The following is a 16,867-nucleotide window of genomic DNA, read 5'->3' on the forward strand; positions in this document are numbered from 1 at the left end:
GTTCCAACTGGGACTCCAGATGGCTGTATCCAGGACTTCCCAGCACTGCTTGATCTGGGTGTAGGTATTCTCCCCAGTTTGTTGAAAAAAAACCAAAAAACCAAAAACAAAACATCTTTTCCTTTTCCTTTTCCCTTTTCTCCTACTTTAGCTTTTGCTAAGTTAACTATTATACTCTTTTGTTATGTTGGTCATTAAACTTTTAACTGCATTTGAGTGTAATATTGCAGTTTCTTTTGCTCGTGAATCCTCAAACCCAAAATGATGAAAGTAAAACTTTCAGCAAAACAGTCACACAGGCAACCAAGTAGGGCAAGGTGACCACAGTGTGACTACTATTTAACTGCTCACTTCCCAGGGGAGGGACATTGGCTACTTTGCTTATAACCCAAAAAGTCCTGAACCCCTTGATCCTAGGTTCCTCGGTTGCAATTCAACTGCCTGTATGCGTAGCGTCCATCTGAACCTGTTGCATTGTCCTGTGGCACTTGGGGGCAGGCGAACTGGAAAAAACACACTGATGCTCATGTTGCTTGCTGTGTTGTAATAAACTGTTTTGTTTGAGCCCATTAAATTTCATTGTCTATGTTCTACACCTATGATGAAGAAATGGCAGGTTTTCTCCTGGTCATTCTCTATGAGGTGGGAGCTCTTCCTTGACGGTATCCCTGACCCAAAGTCACGTGTTAGGGGAGTCCTTTGCTTCCTAGAAATGGTCTGCCTTAGTGTCTCTGCCACACCGAGAGATGCCTGTAGAAAGTTTGGTTTTGGTGAAAATGCAGTGATGGATGGTGGGTTTCAGCCACGTTGGATTTCAGTTGCAGTAGTGTTGAATTTCAGAGCTCAGTGGTCAGCTACGCTCCCTGCAGTCAGAGGTCTGAGGGGCACAGATACATCTTGCACTAGGCCCAGCCTGAAACAACTCACTAGTCATTGACTTTAGTTAAACTTTGGGAACAGTGAATGTTGACTTGTTCCTTTCATGAGTTGACTTCATAGAGCACAGTTGGAATTCATTAGTGGACAAATTGCTAGTGACCTCAAACCTAAACAGCCACATTGAGTGAAGTGCTCATGAAGAATGCCTTTTAGTTCTTAGCATATCAATATTTTTTTTGATGTGGCCTAATTAACACCTGAATCTGTCAGTCTGTCTTTTTTTGTTTGTTTGTTTTTGTTTTTGTTTTTTGCTTCCTCTAACGTATTGAGGCATGTACCTAGTAAGTACCTGTCTTGGTAGTTTATGGACTCATGAATCCTAAGTTGGAAATAATCCTTATCTGGTACAGGCCATTCATTCTGTAAACATGTTTTGAAGCTCTTTGAAAGAAGTAACGTGGTCATCATCTAAATGGGTATTCTAGTGAAGTGGAAAGTGCTCCCCACGGTGCTGTTATGACCAAAGAATAAAGTCAAACGTTTCCTGGTGTCCTTTATCTGAAAATGTAAACTTAGAAGATATGATTTGAGGAGTGACTATTTGCACTATGAATGATTTAACCTAGACTTCTTCCTTAATAAGTGGCCCCTGATTTTTGCAAGCGTTACTGGAAACAGCATCACAAAATAGATGATAAGAGCAGGTCATATTTTTCAACAGGAAATAATGAACAATTACATTTGTGATAAGCATTTGATATTCTATAACTAAAGGATGATCAATGGTAGCTCATCAAAGATACATTGGTCCCTAGATGGATCATTCAAAATACTGAAGCTATGTGCCAGGTGCTATAAAGTGGCAAAACCATAGGACACATGTGAATTGTGTTACTCTAAACTATATGCTTGTCATACAGATGTATAGCCATTGTAATTGTATATTTAATCTCAAAACAATTTGCTCTCCAAAGTGAACATCAGTCAAAAATTTGGTTCCTTCTTGTTGGCTTAGAATTTAAGATTACTTTGGGGATGACTGAAGATGACCTAGCCTCTTTAAAGAAGCTGTTCAAAGAAGCCTGAATGAATGTTTTCTTTTTTTAAAAAAAATTTATTTCCATAGATTTTGGGGAAACAGGTGGTATTTGGTTACATGAGTAAGTTCTTTAGTGGTGATTTGTGAGATTTTGGTGCATCCATCACCTGAGCAGTACACACTGAACCCAATTTGTAGTCTTTTATCCCACATCCCCCCTCCCACCCTTTCTCCTGAGTCCCCCAAGTCCATTGTATCATTCTTATGCCTTTGCATCCTCATAGCTTAGCTCCCACTTACAAGTGAGAACTTAGGATGTTTGGTTTTCCATTCCTGAGTTACTTCACTTAGAATAATAGTCTCCAGTTCTATCCAGGCTGCTGCAAATGCCATTAATTCGTTCATTTTTATGGCTGAGTAGTATTCCATCATACACACACACACACACACACACACACATACATATATATGTATCTCACAGTTTATCCACTCGTTGGTTGATGGGCATTTGGGCTGGTTCCATATTTTTGCAATTGCAAATTGTGCTGCTATAAATATACGTGTGCAAGTATCTTTTTCGTATAATGACTTCTTTTCCTCTGGGTTTTTTCTCATGCCTTACATGCCTCATGTGAACCTGAGGCATTTGATGTCATTCCATTCACCTTAGGTTGGGATTAGGATTTGTTTAAGAAATGATATTGGTGATTATTATAATGTTTCTTTGAGGGGAAGGCATTTATTTACAAGCAGCTAATCGCAACAGCAAAAAACTTTCATGATTATTAACTTAAATACCTAAGTTTATTAGGTTTTCATTAGTACACCATATGATTGTTAAATGATAAACTATACTGTGTAATTGTTATCAGAGTGCACATCTTACTTTGTGTGCTGTTTTCACTTATACATGCATTTCTATGTGTTCATATTATCACTATCTTTGTGATTTTCAGTTGCTACGTAGTATTCTTTTCTGCTGATACACCACACCTGTCTCCCACTTGGATTGTTTTACTTTTTCTTTACAATTAATAGCACTGCTATGAACATTTTAATATTGACCCCCTTAAAAATTTTCCCTTTCCTTTAAGGTTTCCTTGGACTATATTCTCTAAAGTAGAGTTACCAGGTCCAAAAGTACAGATAGAACCTCACCTCGTCTTACTTGCTGTCAGATTACTTTTCAGAAAGATCAAATTTTTAGAACCACCATCACTGTAGAGTTCAAGTGTAATTCTTTCCGTACATTCCTGGATTTGATCATTTTATTACTTTTTGCTTCTCAGAAAGGTATATTGTGATACCTTCAGTTTATCCTAATTTACATTTTCTTTCATGGCAGGTGAAGCTGTCTGTGCATTTTTACTATATTCTATTTTTTCATTTTTTCTTTTTCTTTGTTTTTTTTAAAATTTTTTATTTTGAGACGAAGTTTTGCTCTTGTTGCCTAGGCTGGAGTGCAGTGGCGCGATCTCTGCTCACTGCAACCTCCACCTCCTGGGTTCAAGTGATTCTCCCGGCTCAGCCTCCCAAGTAGCTGGGATTACAGGCATGAGCCACCACACCCGGCTAATTTTGTATTTTTAGTGGAGATGGGATTTGACCATGTTGGTCAGTCTGGTCTTGAACTCCTGACCTCAGGTGATCCACCGGCCTCGTCCTCCCAAAGTGCTGGGATTACAGGCATGAGCCACCACGTCCACCAGCTGGTGCAGGTTTTGATTTACTCTTTGTGATTACTTGACTTTGGTGTTCTAATTGAGGCCTATCCTTTCTCCATCAATTAGATTTTGCCAAGTGCAGGGCAACAGGTATGACCGAAAAGCATGAGCTCTCCACTAGCCATATCAGTGGTTCAGGTGTCTCGAAGGGGTCAAGAGGATTCCTGGAGGCTGGAAAGCCCCTCTGAGAAAAGTCATATCTTTGCACTGCCCTAGATGTTCAGGGATATATCTTGGAAATGAACTATTAGGGAACCCCTAAAGCTCACCTGAATTGGCTTGTACCCACGAGGCCATGTACTAACTAGACCTGCACTGTCCAATAAGGGAGTCCCTAGGCACATATGGCTATTTAAATTGAAATAAATTAAAATGAAAAATCCAGTTCCTTAATCACACTAGTGACTCAATAGCCACACGTTGCTTGTGACGACTGTACTCAACTATGCATATATAGTCCAATCCCATTATCATAGAACATTCCATCAAACAGCACTGAATTGGACCATTTACACATGATGGGATTGTATGTAGCTATGTGATCCATTGTGAAAACCTCTCTGGATCCTTCTATGCCCCTCTAAACCCTACTTGTCCTTTGAGGGTTGGCTCAATTCTAGTTCTCCCAGGAAACATCTCCTGATCACTCCAGCTCACAGCAATGACTCCATTCTTGGAACCCCCTAGAGCAGGTGTCCCCAACTCCACTGGTCTGTGGCCTGTTAGGAACCGGGCCACGCAGCAGGACATGAGCAGCGGGGCAAGCAAGCATTACCACCTGAGCTCTGCCTCCTGTGAGATCAGCTGCGGCATTAGATTCTCATAGGGGGCTCAAACCCTATTGTGAACTGTGCACATGAGGGATCTAGGTTTCATGCTCCTTATGAGAATCTAATGCCTGATGATCTGAAGTGGAACAGTTTCATCCTAGAAACCATCCCCACCCTACCCCAACCCCATTTGTGGAAAAATTGTCTTCCATGAAACCAGTCCCTGGTGCCAAAAAGGTTGGAGACTGCAGCCCTAGAGCACCCAAAATACTTGACACACTGTCTTATTGGTGTCACAATTTTGCTTGCCAGTTAGTCTTATCTTCCTAAGAAGGCTACAGGGACCTCAAGAGAAGAGCTTAAATCCCACACTGCCTGGGTTCCTCTTCTCATGCCAGAATGCATAGCAAAAGCATTTATCAAACTCTCTTTTTCTCTAGCTGTCTTCCATACTTCGCTCTTGTTTTCAGTATTTAGAAGAATCAGCATGTAGGACACCATGTCATGCTTCAAAAACCATATATTTTTAGAGGAAGGTCAGCACGCTTATTGATGTCAGGTGTAGCACTTCAGCTTCTGTCGTGGTGAGGTGGCAGGAATGGGGATAGGATTGAGGAAGATTTGGGAAAATTGGTATTAAATCTTGAAAACACCTTTGACAGAGCAAAGAAAAATGATACCTTCTTTCGTAATTTCAGAGCTCTGTTTGAAAGTACTGGGCTTAGCATCTATAAATGCACCAAAAGGGGTATGGACATTTCTTTGACTTTCTAATTGAGGCTGTCATGTTAGGGGATTGATAGTTTAGGACTCAGAAAGAAGCATTTCTAGAATAACTTATAGTTTTTAAATATTTATTTATTCATTTATTTACAAGACAAAGTCTCTCTCTGTCGCCCAGGCTGGAGTGCAGTGGCACGGTAGCTCACTGCAACCTCCGCCTCCTGGGTTCAAGCAATTCTCCTGCCTCAACCTCCTGAGTAGACAGGACTACAGGCCTGTGCCACCATGCCAGCTAATTTTTGTATTTTTTTTTTAGTAGAGACAGGGTTTCCCCATGTTGGCCAGGCTAGTCTTGAACGCCTGACCTAAAGTGATCTACCCAGCTTGATCTCCCGAAGTGCTGGGATTACAGGCGTGAGCCACCGTGCCCAGCCAAATAACTTACAGTTTTTAAAGCACTTTCACAAAGAATCTTTATTTGTTCCTTTTTACCTCTCTGGGGAGGAAGCAGGAGAGGTCAGTGAGGTCGAACACCTCATCTAAGGGTTATATGGGTAAAAAGTAGCTAAGTTGGCACTAGGACCAGCTCTGCACTCCCTGAATCCTGATGCTTCTTGAGCCAGCTTTGCAGAGCCTGCCTCCCTTGTCCTAGCAGATAACTGTGTGAAAAAAAACTTAACAAGCTAATTTCACATGAAAAGCTAAATTTCAATTCAAGTGCCAGGTTCATTTCAGAATGTCCAGGTGAAAGCAGCAGAGCATTTTAAAACGCCATCAGTTCTCACCCACTTTGGGTAAACTTTCAGTTGACTGGCCCCAACAGATCTGTTTGTTATGTGAGCTATAAAGGGCTCGTGTGGACAATAAGAGTCTCCATTTGGACTCATTTTTTCTGCACCACTTATTTTGTGCATAGGGCCTTTAAAGCATATCCTAGTTCATGGTAACAAAATGATTATTGTACCTGTAAGGGCAGAAATGAACATTTATCTACGTTGCTGATGCATCATGACAGGATGTGATAGCACATGAAAAGAAACGGGCATAAAACACAGACTTTCTTATTTCCAGTAAAAGATTAAATTCTCTTATAACTCTTGTGGTTACCTAGTTTTTATCTTCCCCAGCAATATAACCTTGGGAACCTCAAGAATCTAGGGCTTAAACTAAGGTAGCAGAGAGCAAATTTACCCCTAAACAAAGGGGGAAAACTTTAGCTTTCAAATTAATAGTGCAGTACTAGAATATGCTAGCAGTTTTAAAAACTAATAAGAGTGACCTAGAAATTAATAAGGAAAAAGCTAACATTTGCAGGGATAAAGACAAGGACTTGAAGGGAGAGATGGTAGTCTGAAAAAGCAAGACAAAGATTTTTAGTTATAGTATTGAGGTGTGTGCTGCAAGGCCATATCCTGGAGGTCTCATAGGAGGAGAAAAATGAAGCTTTGGTTTTGAAATTTGGTGATGTTGCTAAAAATGTGGATGCCTGGACTCCATTTCGTGGAGGTGCTGACTAGGCAGGTCTGCGGAGGGGCCATGATTCTGCATCATTAATAAGCACCCTGAGTGATCCTGATGCAAACAGTCCCGGAAGACACTTTGAGACTCTGCCTCCAAGTTGTAATCACAGTCACTATTAGATTCTGCATGTTGCTCAAGATTGGCAGATGGATGGTATCCTAGGATCATAGCACACAGGAAGCTCATTCTGAGGAGTACAGTGAACCTTTGGCTACCAATTCATACTTTTTTCAAAGCAAAACTGCTGAAAAGAGAAACTGGGCAGTAGATGTGGTGTTCATAGTGTGTGGGAAGTAGGAGAGTTCAAATGAAGCCAGCTTGGTGAGACCACTTCTCTTTCCAAAAGCAAACCCTGGAGGATTCAACAGCTTAACACGGATACCCTGATGCTGCTTTGATCAGCTTGTGGGCAGACTAGTGAGGTTCATTTGGTCACTGTGAAGGGAGACATGTTCCTGGGGTGTTTATGGCCAAAGTAAATGGGCCATGGTGCATGCTAAGTGCTAGGGAATGACACTTCACACTGTGAACTGATTTAGATTCCCAATAAAACTGTATTTGTAAAAAAAAATACATCATAAGCTGTAATGGATATGTGCTGGTCCAAAAGTCCTCTTTTTATTGTGAGTTTTCTTAAATAGGCATCATTGTAATTTTTAGTAAGTTCTCCTTTGTGGACCTTCTTACTATTTTGAGCATCTTAGCACAAGTTTGGCCATTTGTGCATTTCTCCCTCCAAAAGGAAGCAGCATCAGGGTATCTGTGTCAAGCTGTTGAATCCTCTACGGTTTGCTTTTGCCTTGTCAGAGCAAAAATAAGTTATTTGAATTGACTACTGCTGTGCAGTGAGCTCCTGTATTGGACAGAATGTAGCGGTTGGGAGGAGGTGTTCCTGTTCAACTAAAGGTACAGAAGAATGTGCTTTTACTACTTGGTTGGGCATGTGGTTGGAAACCTACACGGGATATTTTTTACTTGCCACTGTACTCTGCAGACTGTCCTTGGTCACTGCCCAATTCTGGGACACAGTGGCAACTGGATGTAGCCCCGGGCTGGCGGAAAGAAATTGTACGGGATGAAAGTCACAAGCCCTGTGAGGTTTGAGCCCCAGCGCAGCTGTTTTTTGGCTGTGCAACCTCAAGCAGGTCATTTCCCTCCATTTTCTCTTCTATAAAATAGGACATAAGACTCGTGGAGGAAGCACAGTATGGTAGGCTATTTCCCTTTTGTGACTGTGGTTTCTCATTAATAAAATAGAGATGACGCTCTGCAGGGCAGATGTGAGAAAAACACACTCTCAGCAGAATGTCTAGTACATAGCCGCTACTTAATAAATGTTACTTCCAGTACCTGCTATCCCTCTGCTGTGAGATGCAAGTCAGAAAGCTGCATAGTAACCTGCAAATTGCAATCTATATGCACAATAAGTCATATATTTCAACCCCATGCTGGTGGCAGATGGGGGTGTGCAAGGCAGGAGCCCCTCATTCCAGGGGGGTGAGTAGACAAGCATTTATATTCAAAATGATATCACTGAGCGCTGGATTACAAAATGATATATACTTTGTACCTGAAATGTCGTTATTTGAAGACTATGCATTGGCGAGAATGCTTTTGCATTGAAAGAGGGTGATGAACTGCCCGGGCAAAAGTGAAATACTTACCGTATGCTCCTGCCCTTTGATGGATAGTGAACAACAGAAATACCTAGAAACCCTCAAAGGATGAAACCACTGTGGCATTGTACCCAGTAATCTCTGTCCTCTGCTCTTCCTGGGCTTGACTTCTCATAATTCTGGTCAATTATGACCACCCAGGATTGGCCCCAGACTTGGATGTGGACCTTGGCTGCCCTTGTAGGATCATAGCAAAGGCTCAGTTGTCCCAGGTCACAAAAAATGTCAGCCATGTCTGCCTCTCCCTCCTAGGACTTGGAAAATAAAACATGATGGGTCCTTTTCCAAGAGAAGAAAATGTTAGCAGGGGTCTGGCGGTGAGAAGGAGGAAACGGCTGTCTATTTTACCGCCTCGATCTCCTTTTCAAGAATTCTCAGCAATTGTGCGGTCTGGAGCAAGAAAGTGGCGGGTGAGGTCGCAGAAGCACAAAGTTGATGTTGAGGCAGGCTTAGCTCCTGGCTTTCCTCTGTACCTTTATCAATTTATTCCCTCTTGGAACACAGAGGCAGCATGGTCCCAGAAGGAGACAAAATAGGCTGGGGTGGGTGGCAGGGTTACAGGGCAGCCACTCCATGGTGGTGGCAGTTCAAAAGGAAGTGGAAAATCAATGAAGTAAGGCCTAAATACACACAAGGTGAGAGAAGCGTGTTTTGTATTGATTGTGTGGAGAGCAGAATATTATCTCAAGAGTTTGACTCTAGTTCTTCCAAGAGGATTTGAGGCAGCTTATGAATTAAGACGTTGCAAAGCAGGGTACTTAAAGGGATAAACTGTGACAGGGACAATGTAAAGCACTTGTTCTTAACCCCGGCTGCACAGTAGAACCACCGGGAGAAATTTAAAAAATATGCATGCTTGGGCTTCACTCCAGTTGAACAGGAATCCCTGAGTGTGGGACAAGTATTGGTGTATTTTTAAAATTCCCCAGGTGCCTCTAATGTGCAGTTAGGTTGAGAAGCTGGAGGAGCAGATGCTACCAAATCCCTGACATGAGTAGGTTAAATCAGGGGTTCGCAACATTGGCTGTATATACAAATCACCTGGAGAGCTTTTAAAATCCCATCGCCTAGGCTGCAACTCAGACCAATTGAATCCGACTCTCTGGCGAGGGTGGGGGGGAGGGGGCAGGCATCAGTTGTTTTTAAAGTTTGCCAGATGGTTTCTATGTGCAGCTGGGGTTAAAAAGCTCTGCTCTGTGTAATCCCAGCACTTTGGGAGGCCGAGGCGGGTGGATCACAAGGTCAGGAGATTGAGACCATCCTGGCTAACATGGTGAAACCCCCGTCTCTACTAACAATACGAAAAATTAGCCAGGCGTGGTTAAAGGGGCCTGTAGTCCCAGCTACTCAGGAGGCTGAGGCAGGAGAATGGTGTGAACCCAGGAGGCGGAGCTTGCAGTGAGCCAAGATCGTGTCACTGCACTCCAGCCTGGGCAACACAGCAAGACTCTGGTCTCCAAAAAATATATATAAATAAATAAACAATAAAAAAAAAAAAAGCAGCTCTGCTCTGTGAAGTGGTTTCCAAACATGACTATACAGCAGATTCACAGGGAGGGGTATTCGGGAACTCCTAACGTAGAGACTAAATTCGACTGATGGATAAAGCATTAGTCCATTTGACAGAAGTTTGTTGAGCATCTACTAAACGTCAGTCACTATGCTAGGTGTTGGGGATGTAGTTATGAACAAAACAGACAAAGCCCTTGCTTTCATGAAGTGCATATATATTCAAGGAAATATATATCATCTACCACGGGATGAGGGCAGGAATTTTTGTCTGCTTTGATAACTGTTGAATCTCCAGTGCCTGGCACATAGCAGGCTCCTGATAAACAACTGTTGAATGAACGAATACTGACTGAAGGGTGAATTAGGTGCTATGAAGAAAAGTTCAGTGGGATAACGGGTGTGTGGGTGGGTGTGTGGGTGTCTGCCTATTTTAACATGGGGTGGTCACGGAAGGCCTCACTGAGAAGGTGGCTTTTGAGCAAGGCCCAAAGTAGAGGAGGGAGCAAGCTGCACAGCCATCTGAGGGCACAGAGTTCCCGGCAGAAGAAGAGCAACTGCAAAGGACCTGAGGTGGGAACGTGTTGGCACATTAGGGAAGCAGTAAGGAGGCCAGTGTGGCTGCGGTAGAGTGACTGAACAGAGAGGTAATGGTGGGAGGGGAGTGGGTGGGCAGCTCAGGTAGGGCTTGGTAGACTATGGTCAGTGCTTTGGCATTAATGGAAACACCATGGCCTCTTTTTCTGTGTCTGACACTGAAGAACATATGTATTCAAATAGAGAGAATATACTATTTTCCTGGAGTGAAATGCCAGCAGAAACATCTATGCTACTCCATAAAGGCTGCTGAGTATCTTAATGAAACATACTTCTAACTGTAGCTTTACAATGAAAAAAAAAAAAAAAAAAAAAAAAGAACAGCAAGTGAAATCACCAGAGTGTCCAGGCACACCAGGGAATCAGCTTGGCAAATGGAAGAGCCTCTCAGTGGCCTCCAGACTGGAGACTCCACCTCTCCTCTTTGCAGTCTTACTTGGAAATTGTGGTCTATAAGTGAAGTTTAAAGGTTTTCAAATCAATTTTAATACTGAGAAATGAGAAATGACTGGAAAACTGACAGGCTGTGTGTGCACACGCACATGCATGCGTGAGAATGCACCTATGTACACATACTGGCAATGGGTTTAATGTGAAACAAAAACAAAGCAAAGGTGACACAAAACAAAAGAGAATCTGTAGCATTGTGTCCGCAACTGGTGGGTTCTCAGTCTTGCAGACTTCAAGAACGAAGCCACGGACCCTCACAATGAGTATTACAGTTCTTAAAGATGGTGTGTCCGGAGTTTGTTCTTTCTGATGTTGAGACGCGTCCAGAGTTTTTTCCTTCTGGTAGATTCGTGGTCTGGCTGACTTCAGAACAGAAGCTGCAGCCCCTGTGATAAATCTAACAGCTCTTAAAAGCAGCCTAGACCCAAAGACTGCACAACAGCAATATTTGTTGCAAAAAGCAAAGGAACACAGCTGCCACACCCTTAAAACAGACGCAAACACGTTACCGCGACTGGCTCGGGTGGCCTGCTTTTAGTCCCTTATTTGGCCCCACCCACACCCTGATTGGTCCATTTTACAGAGAGCTGATTGGTCCGTTTTACAGAGTGGTGATTGGTCCGTTTTACAGAATGCTGATTGGTCCGTTTTGACAGAGTGCTGATTGGTGCGTTTACAAATCTTCAGCTAGACACAGAGCACTGATTGGTGCATTTACAATCCTTTAGCTAGACAGAAAAGTTCTCCAAGTCCCCTACGTGATTAGCTAGACACAGAGTGCTGATTGGCACGTTTACAAACCTTTAGCTAGACACAGAGCACTGATTGGTGCATTTACAATCCTTTAGCTAGACAGAAAAGTTCTCCAAGTCCCCACCTGACCCAGAAGCCCAGCCGGCTTCACCTCTCAGCATCAGCTCTCATGGGAAACTTCCCAAGAGGGCTTAGGGAAGGGGGTTTCTAGGGATCACACCTAGGACTGGCCACTCTTTTGGAGAGCTGCATAGAAAGGGTCAGTCCCCAGGGACATTGGGAAGTAGTTGGAATCAGCACTCATTTCCCCCAGCAGTGCCCCTTCCTCTCTGAAGCATCTGTTCCCTCTCTGCCCCCATCAGGCCTCACCTGGTCTGCCTGGGAGTGCCATGCGACACACTTTCTTTGGATTTTTTGCCAGAGGCTCCAGGAACAGAACTAATTGGTCAGGGAGGGGACTGTGTTAAGATGTTAAGAGGCAACCGTGGCTTACTCTGCACTTGGACAAAGACAATGACTCAACTCAAAGGTGAAGACTTTGATGAAGAGGTTTTCGGGCCCCAGGAGCCAGCCCCAGTGGAAGAGATTTGGCCCCAGGAAGGTGTGAACAAGGGAGAGATTCTTGAGGCCCTACACAGCACACCACACAAGTGATTTCCTTTATTGTAGCTTGGCAACCAGGCCATTTCTTTCAGGACCCCACTGCATTGCAATGAGGGGCCAGCGAAAAAGACTTATCTTCATGGAGCTTGCATTCTCTGGATCTAGAGCTGTAAGACTTTCTGTGATCAAGCACAATATTGGAAAGCAGTTACTTCTGAGACATGTCTATATTATTGGCACAAAAATGATCTCAAAACTTTATTATTAAAGAATCAGAAATTAAGCGAACAGTAAAAGCTGAAAGAGGTGAGATCCCTAGAATGCTGGACACACATCTTGGCTCTTTCCTCAGACCCTGGGAAAGATGGTGTGTTGTTATGAGAAAAACTTGGGGCTGTAATGGATCCCCAAACTGGGAAGGAGCTGAGAGACCAAAGAATGACTCAGACAAGTCCAGCCTGACAAGCAGATGAGTTTATTAGGACTTACCTACAGGGCGCTCCTGGGCAGCAGCAGGACAACTCCAGAGATACACCCTATCACCCATCTCTAAGCGCTTTGAAGCTAATTTTCTGGCTCTTTGCCTACTGTGTATGTGCAACGAGACTGTTTTCCTTGGTAGGTTCTCAGATACTCCACAGGATGTTGGGGTCTCAGGCACCTGCTCCTCAGTTGGGCACCATGGCCTTGGCTCACTGCCAGCCTTCAGGTTTCAAGCAGCAGATATAGACCCTTAAGTAACCTGGTGGGGGGACCCATCACACTACAAGTGTGACATGGTGGAAGGAGCACCAGCCAGAGTGCCAAGAGAGGCAGACTTTGCAACCAGTTGCCCATTCTTGCACAACCATTCATTTCATATGCTGTGGGCCTCTTTGCTCATTTGTAAAATGGGAGATTAGGCTGTGGATGGTTTCTAACAACCCATGCAATGCTCTGGTTGTAGACAGTTTTTTTTTTTTATTTTTTTTTTAAAGAACGAGTCTTCCAGGTAAAGGAATGACAGAGGGGAAGGTGCCAGTCATGGGGAATAGTGACTTCCTGTGAAATGTGGAGAGCGCTGAGGCACCACCCTGAGTCCCAAAAAATGTCAATATGCCAGTGACTGAAATTCAGACTGAGGAGATAGAAATGATAGTGAGAGACATTTCAAAAAGATCCACAGCTAGTAGTAAAAATAGCCCTGGACTTCACTTCGCTTCACTACTAAGAGCTGGGTGAACACTTGAGAGTTATTAACTTCTTGGACACTGTTTCTTCAGCTGTAAAATGGATATGTGACCATTTTCTCAAGAGGACCAGATGAAATCATGTGTATGTATTTGATATACGTTTTGTAAATTTATAAAGGGCAAGGAAGAGAGGACTCCTTCTAGATTACTCTTTGGGTCAAGAGTTCTAGGAAAAAAACCCAGAAAACCTCAGTTACCTGGAATATGAAGATCTCATTAGTTGAATTGTTTGATGAAATTGGTTAACCAGAATATCCTCTAAATTTTATTATTTGTTGCTGGCTTTTCTAAAGTGTCTGAATGTACTTTCTTTTCTCTTCTTCTTCTTATTCTTTTAAAACGGGGTCTTGCTCTGTTGCCAGACCGGAGTGCAGTGGCGCAATCTCGGCTCACTGCAACCTCCACCTCCCGGGTTCAAGCGATTTCTCCTGCCTCAGCCTCCCGAGTAGCTGGGATTACAGGCATGCACCACCATGCCTGGCTAATTTTTGTATTTTTAGTAGAGACGGGGTTTCATCATATTGTCCGGGATGGTCTCGATCTCTTGACCTTGTGATCCTCCCACCTTGGCCTCCCAAAGTGCTGGGATTACAGGCATGAGCCACCACGCCCGGCCTAAAGTGTCTGACTGTACTTTCTTACCTTAGGAAGTCTTGTACACTGCACATATTTGAACTGACTTTTTTCTGATGATTGAGGCCATGTGAATTTATCAGGGCCGTCATTCCAAATATCAGTTTTTAATGTGTGTAGACTAAATGCATACCAACCCATTGGGATATACCTAGGAAGTTGTTTTGCGGAAGAGGGCACAGAAGAATTCCAGGTATTTAACAGCCCTAGATAAACTGATTCAAGTTAAAATTTTATGGTTTATTCTGTGAAACTAAGAATTTGTATCACCAGCCCTGACCTCCCCACTGAATGTAGACTTAAATAGCCAATGACTTGGGTGATCTCTCCACTTAAATATCTGATGGGCCTCTCAATTTCAACAAAGCCCAAACAGAGTTCTTGTCTGCAACTCTCTTCTCCACCTTTGCTCCTCTCAGAGTCTTTCCTGTTTCACCAAATGGCACCACCAGACAGCCACTCAGTTACTCAAGTCAAAATTGTAGGAATCATCTTGATTATTCTTTCTTCCTCACCTCCAACATTCAGTCCATCATCAGATTCTGCTGACTCCACTTTCAAAACATATTCTGAATTTGTACTGCCTCCACTGCTACCTGCTAGTCCAAGCCACTGTCATCTCTCTGGTTGGCTTGTTGTAATAGCCTCCTAACTGGTATCCCTGCTTTAATCCTATCCCTACTCAGTTTATTCTCCCACTTGGAGCAAGAGTGATTTTTTTTTTTTTTTTTCTGAGACAGAGTTTTGCTCTTGTTGCCCAGGCTGGAGTGCAATAGCACAATCTCGGCCCACTGCAACCTCCGCCTCCTGGGTTCAAGCGATTCTCTGGCCTCAGCCTCTCGAGTAGCTGGGATTACAGACATGCATCACCACGCTTGGCTAATTTTTGTTTTTTTGTATTTTTAGTAGAGACGGGGTTTCTCAATATTGGTCAGGCTGGTCTCGAGCTCCCTACCTCAGGATCTGCCCACCTCAGCCTCCCAAAGTGCTGGGATTACAGGCGTGAGCCACTGCACCCACCCAAGAGCGATTTTTAAAAAATATTAATAAGTGATAGATTATGTCACTTCCTTGCTTAAAATCTTCTGCAGGCTTTCTACTGTGACCAGGAAAGTGCTCCACACTCCTTTCCATGGCTTACAACAGGCCCTGTGTGATCTGGCCCTGACCATCTCTCTTGCCAGGTGCTGTTCACTGTCCTGTGGGCATGACCTTTCTCTTCATCCTAGGGTCTTTGCACTTGTTGCATCCTGTGCTTGGTCCCCTCTGCTTCCTGTGGCTCCCTGCTTCTTATTATTAGGGTCAGATGTCTCTGGACTTCTTGGACCAAACAAATGAATCAGCTAGTCCCTCTCTATCATGTTTACTCTTCTTTTTTTCATATTCATTTATTGATCCCACAAATATTTACCCAGCACCTACTATGTGCTTCTTTTTCTTTTCTTTTCTCTTTCTTCTTTCTTTCTTTCTTTCTTTCTTTCTTTCTTTCTTTCTTTCTTTCTTTCTTTCTTTCTTTCTTTCTTTCTTTCTTCCTTCCTTCCTTCCTTCCTTCCTTCCTTCCTTCCTTCCTTCCTTCCTTCCTTCTTTCCTTTCCTTTCTTCCTTTCCTTTCTTTCCTTCTTTCTTTCTTCTTCTTTCTTCTTTCTTTTTCTTTCTTTTTTTTTTTGAACTTTAAAGATCAGATTTATTTGGAGAAAACAAAAAACCCACAACCCAAAGGATGGGATTTTACATCAAGACATCTCCCAGGTAATAAGTCTACAGATTACAAATCATTTTCATAGAAGATATTTTTGTACAAATTTTTCGTGTATTCAGGAGCTGGACATTAATCCCTGTTTCTGTTTTAATAGGTGGGACAAGGTAGGGGAGAGGGAAAAACAGTTTTGGATATAACTATTTGGAAGGAGAGTAGACATGAAGAGGGCAAACCCTAGCTTTTCATTATCCACAATCATTGGATTCTTTCTTTCTTTCTTTTTTCTTTCTTTCTTTCTAAAAAAAAACCCTTTCAATCTTCAACACTCTTTAAAAGCCCACTTCTTAGCTACTGGCCAATCCACATCAATTATTTAAATTCACTTGGTACACACCTTTGTCAACTGGGTAAATTATATTCATTATGCCCACTGCTGCAGCACGCATAAACCAACACCCCTGCATGGCTGAACAGGGGCTAATCTAGGACTGTTGGGAGACAGGTTTGCACACCAAGGTCAAGGTGTCATTTCTCTGCTAATACTGTCTACCAAGCTGATCCCTACAAAAATGCACATAAAAGCAGGCAAGTTTAGCTACTGTGTTGCAAGAGAAACCAGGACCTTGTTAAATAGTTCTCTACATTACCATTTATTCTCTCAAGGGAAGCTTTAAAAAAAATAATGATAAAAAACAACACATTGGTCTGGCCACCTCATGAATCCAACAAGCATTGATGTGGCATTTCAGTGGAGAAGGAAACTTGGGGGGAAAGCTCATCAAGGTTGTAAGAAAGGCTCCCAATTTAACTGTCCCTGTCCCTATTTATCCACCATCCAAGACCATCCATTATTCTAGAGCACTCTGATCTATAAAAGGGGTCAAAGCATCAGGAGCAGGCAAAGAGTGAGAACCAAAAGACATCAAGAAACCGATTTGCTTGAGAAAAGCAGCGATTCTCCCTTTCACAGCTCTCCATGGCTGGTAGAGAAAATGCCCAAAATATCATCTATGTGACTTAGAGACTGCTTTTTGGGAGGTTAAGAGTAGCACAAAGAACT

Source organism: Macaca fascicularis, chromosome X (assembly GCF_037993035.2).
Source record: "Macaca fascicularis isolate 582-1 chromosome X, T2T-MFA8v1.1".
Lineage (NCBI taxonomy): Eukaryota > Metazoa > Chordata > Mammalia > Primates > Cercopithecidae > Macaca > Macaca fascicularis.